Here is a 5521-nt window from a genome sequence, read left to right as displayed (position 1 = left end):
AGATAAAGGAGAGGGAGAGAGAGAGGGGGAGAAAGGAGAGGGAGAGAGAAGGGAGAGAGAGAGAGGGGGAGAAAGAGAGAAGGGAGAGAGAGAGAGGGAGTGGGAAAGAGGGAAAGGAGAGGGAGAGAAAGGAGAGGGAGAGAAAGAGAGAAGGGAGAGAGAGAGAGAGGGAGTGGGAAAGAGGGACAGTGTGTCATCGAGTCTCCAGCCTGTTTGTATGATTCCTTCTTCATATAGGTAATACCACCAAGGGAGTTAAGGTGCCAGAGGGAGAGGAAAACACAGACAGACATCAATCTTTTGTTGTTTTTTTATTTTCATAAACAGTAGTGGTGCTAAATGCATTCTGGAATGACAAAAAGATTATTCCGCCTTCTGCTGGGTTAGAAGAGAAACACGGAGAGAGAGGAAATCTCTTCCCTAATCTAGAGTTGGCTACACACACCATTCAGTTTAAACTGTACCTATATTACTTCCAAAAAGAGGGGTGGGGGAGAGAAAGAGAGGGGGAGATGGAGGGGGAGAGAAAGAGAGGGGTGGGGATGAGAAAGAGAGGGGTGGGGGAGAGAAAGAGAGGGGGAGATGGAGGGGGAGAGAAAGAGAGGGGTGGGGATGAGAAAGAGAGGGGTGGGGGAGAGAAAGAGAGGGGTGTGGGAGAGAAAGAGAGGGAGGGGAGAGGGAGAGAAATAGATGGAGGGGGAGAGAAAGAGAGGGGTGGGGGAGAGAAAGAGAAGGAGGGGGAGAGAAAGAGATGGAGAGGGAGAGAAAGAGAGGGGAGGGGGAGGGAAAGAGAGGGAGGGGGAGAGGGAGAGAAAGAGAGGGGTGGGGGAGAGAAAGAGATGGAGGGGAGAGAAAGAGAGGGGTGGGGGTGAGAAAGAAAGAGAGGGGTGGGGGAGAGAAAGAGAGGGGTGGGGGAGAGAAAGAGAAGGATGGGGAGAAAAAGAGATGGAGAGGGAGAGAAAGAGAGGGGAGGGGGAGAGAAAGAGAGGGAAGGGGAGAGGGAGAGAAAGAGAGGGGTGGGGGAGAGAAAGAGATGGAGGGGAGAGAAAGAGAGGGGTGGGGGTGAGAAAGAAAGGGAGGGGGAGAGGGAGAGAAAGAGAGGGGTGGGGTGAGAAAGAGAGGGAGTGGGAGAGGGAGAGAAAGAGAGGGGGGGGGAGAGAAAGAGATGGAGGGGAGGGAAAGAGAGGGGTGGGGGAGAGAAAGAGAGGGGAGGGGAGAGAAAGAGATGGAGGGGGAGAGGGAGAGAAAGAGAGGGGAGGGGGAGGGAAAGATATGGAGGGAGAGAAAGAGAGGGGTGGGGGTAAGAAAGAAAGGGAGGGGGAGAGAAAGAGAGGGGTGGGGGTGAGAAAGAAAGGGAGGGGGAGAGGGAGAGAAAGAGAGGGGTGGGGGTGAGAAATAGAGGGAGGGGAGAGGGAGAGAAAGAGAGGGGTGGGGGAGAGAAAGAGATGGAGGGGAGGGAAAGAGAGGGGTGGGGGTGAGAAAGAGAGGGAGGGGGAGGGAAAGAGAGGGGAGGGGGTGAGAAAGAGAGGGAGGGGGAGAGGGAGAGAAAGAGAGGGGAGGGGGAGAGAAAGAGAGGGAGGGGGAGAGGGAGAGAAAGAGAGGGGAGGGGGAGAGAAAGAGAGGGAGGGGGGTGCATGCTTTTTCTTTCTCTCTCCTCTCCATTCCCTGAACCATGAATCCAAAGTGTGTAACATTATCATAAATAACAACCAAATATGAGTTAAAAGTTAAAGGGTTACTAAGGAAGGTAAACTAAAAACGTTGATTCTTTCTAGCATGGTCAGATAGTGTTGACTGAGGGTTTCTAGCTTATTCATAATTACCATTATGAGGACAGGCTTCACTGTCAATGTGGAATACTAGAGTACTACTGCCATCAGGTGGCAGAGTTCTGTATGGCAAACTTCCCCTTCTGGGCAGAGGAACTGTCTTGATCTGGAAGGATTGGTTGGTTATACACTGAGTATATCAAACATTAAGAAACACCTTCCTAGTATTGAATTGCACCCCCCACCCCCCTTTACCCTCAGAAATGCCTAGATTCGTCAGGGCATGGACTCTACAAAGTGTCAAAAACTTTCCACAGGGATGCTGGCCCATGTTGACTCCAATGCTTCCCATAGTTGTGTCAAGTTGGCTGGATGTCCTTTGGGTGGTGGACCATTCTTGATACACATGATACTGTTGAGTGTGAAAAACCCAGCAGCATTGCAGTTCTTGACACAAACTGGTGTGCCTAGCACCCAATACCATACCCTGTTCAAACGCACTTAAATATTTTGTCCTGCCTATTCACCCTCTGAATGGCACACATACACAATCCATGTTTCAGTTGTCTCAAGGCTTAAAAATGCTTCTTTAACCTGTCTCCTCCCCTTCATCTACACTGATTAACGTGGATTTAACAAGTGATATCACTAAAGGATCATAGCTTTCATCTGGATCACCTGGTCGGTCTATGTCATGGAAAATATAAATATAATAATAATAAATAATAAATATAAAGTATAGAAAAGGATTGAATATGTACAATATAAAATATCCACGGGGATATTGGGCAGGGCTCGATTGAAGATTGGGCACGTTTTAATTGAATGTAATTTTCTGCCATTGCCATCGTCCTCACCAAATCCACACCAAGATACGTATGGAAAAAATGTAAGATGATTATTTCACTCCATCTTTCCTTCTCTCCTTTCATCATTTCACCCTCCTTTCCTCCCTCCTTCCTGTGCAGGTAGATGTGCCTGCTGGGTCGTAATACAGAGCTGTCAGTGTGAGACGAGCGGTGTGTGTGTGTGTGCGTGCGTGCGTGGGTGGGGGTGTCTGAGATGAGATATGTGACCAGCATGCTAACACGCAGGTTTGTCTACTAGGTCCAGGAGCCAGGATCACATACACACACACACACAGTGTCACATGCCCATAGAGGCACAATGGCACGTGCCCTGTCAGATTTGTCCTCTTTTTATGTGTTTTTTTTTTCAGATGTTAAATTAATAACCCACGTTTTATCATAATTAAGAGGGGGCACCCTGACTGGAGAGAGAGAGAGTAGAGTGACACACACAGCATTTGATTTGATTTTAGCTTCTGGTAATGGGCTCATGAATGTGATCAAGCTCTGTAGCCATTTGATTACTTCTTGATGAATAAATAAAACTAAAATGTTTTGTTGTTTCTCTGCAATACTAGCCACTAAGCAATTTTATAAAGTTGTCTTTAGCTAACCAGCTAGAAAGGTTCCCAATCTTCTAACCTCATAAGCAGCTAACAAGTCATTTTAGGCTATCAATCAAGTTAGAGTAGCTTGTCCAACTATCTTAGCTATTATAAACTGGGTGGCTCGAGCCCTGAATGCTGATTGGCTGAAAGCCACCATGGGTATGACCCAAAAATATTTTTACTGCTCTAATTACATTAGTAACCAGTTTATAATAGCAATAAGGCACCTCAGGGTTTTGTGGCATATGGCCAATATACCACGGCTAAGGACTGTATCCAGGCACTCTGCGTTGCGTCTTGCGTAAGAACCGCCCTTAGCCGTGGTATATTGGCCATATACCACATTCCCTCAGGCCTTATTGCTTAAATATAACCTATGCAGAAAAATAAACATAGATTTTTTTAGATAGAATTAGGCATAATGATTATGGCTCTAGAAGCTGTTTAGGGTGTTTCAGGCAAAATTATCCAACTTCCAGATTCCAGAAAGCCATCCCTCCGGACCAATCCCTCTCCGGAACAGCCATCCTTCCGGACCAACCCCATCTCCGGACCAACCCCCTCTCCGGACCAACCCCCTCTCCGGACCAACCCCCCCCCCCCCTCCGGACATATGTAAACATACCACATTTCACCCTGAAACATTCAGTATGAGTATATATGGAGGTACATCTATGTAAACATACCACATTTCACCCTGAAACATTCAGTATGAGTATATATGGAGGTACATCTATATACACACTATGGTTGTGTTTTCTCATTTCCTTTTAGATGAGGGGCCAAATTGAGCATCAGCTGGAATCAACTTTCACTCAACTCATGTCAACAAATATATGAGCATATCCCAGACCAGTACAGCCATAAACACACACCTCATAGCCCAGACCAATACAGCCATAAACACACACCTCATAGCCCAGACCAATACAGCCATAAACACACACCTCATAACCCAGACCAATACAGCCATAAACACACACCTCATAACCCAGACAGCCATAAACACACACCTCATAACCCAGACAGCCATAAACACACACCTCATAACCCAGACAGCCATAAACACACACCTCATAACCCAGACAGCCATAAACACACACCTCATAACCCAGACCAATACAGCCATAAACACACACCTCATAACCCAGACAGCCATAAACACACACCTCATAACCCAGACCAATACAGCCAAAAAACACACACCTCATAACCCAGACCAATACAGCCATAAACACACACCTCATAACCCAGACAGCCATAAACACACACCTCATAACCCAGACAGCCATAAACACACACCTCATAACCCAGACAGCCATAAACACACACCTCATAGCCCAGACCAATACAGCCATAAACACACACCTCATAGCCCAGACCAATACAGCCATAAACACACTCCTCATATCCCAGACAGCCATAAACACACACCTCATAACCTTGACCAATACAGCCATAAACACACACCTCATAGCCCAGACCAATACAGCCATAAACACACACCTCATAGCCCAGACCAATACAGCCATAAACACACACCTCATAGCCCAGACCAATACAGCCATAAACACACCTCTCATAAACACACACCTCAACCCAGACCAATACAGCCATAAACACACACCTCATAACCCAGACCAATACAGCCATAAACACACACCTCATAACCCAGACCAATACAGCCATAAACACACACCTCATAACCCAGACCAATACAGCCATAAACACACACCTCATAACCCAGACCAATACAGCCATAAACACACACCTCATAACCCAGACAGCCATAAACACACACCTCATAACCCAGACAGACCAATACAGCCATAAACACACACCCTCATAACCCAGACCAATACAGCCATAAACACACACCTCATAACCCAGACCAATACAGCCATAAACACACACCTCATAACCCAGACAGCCATAAACACACACCTCATAACCCAGACCAATACAGCCATAAACACACACCTCATAACCCAGACAGCCATAAACACACACCTCATAACCCAGACCAATACAGCCAAAAAACACACACCTCATAGCCCAGACAGCCATAAACACACACCTCATAACCCAGACCAATACAGCCATAAACACATAAACAATATGTCCTCCCCTCAGCAGCCTCTTGTGGTATAAATGCTCTTGGTGAATTTGTTATTTCTATTTAAACCATATGGGGGTGCCCCTTTCCCCTGATTTTCCCCGTTGTGGCGCAATGGATTATGCCGTGTGTGCCTTGTATCATAACTTTGTCCATGTTCATGTAAGAGCGTACAAAATG

The sequence above is a fragment of the Oncorhynchus nerka genome, linkage group LG22 (genome assembly GCF_034236695.1).
Source record: "Oncorhynchus nerka isolate Pitt River linkage group LG22, Oner_Uvic_2.0, whole genome shotgun sequence".
Classification (NCBI taxonomy): Eukaryota; Metazoa; Chordata; class Actinopteri; order Salmoniformes; family Salmonidae; genus Oncorhynchus; species Oncorhynchus nerka.
The sequence above is the reverse complement of the archived record's forward strand: the minus strand, read 5'-3'. Positions refer to the sequence as shown.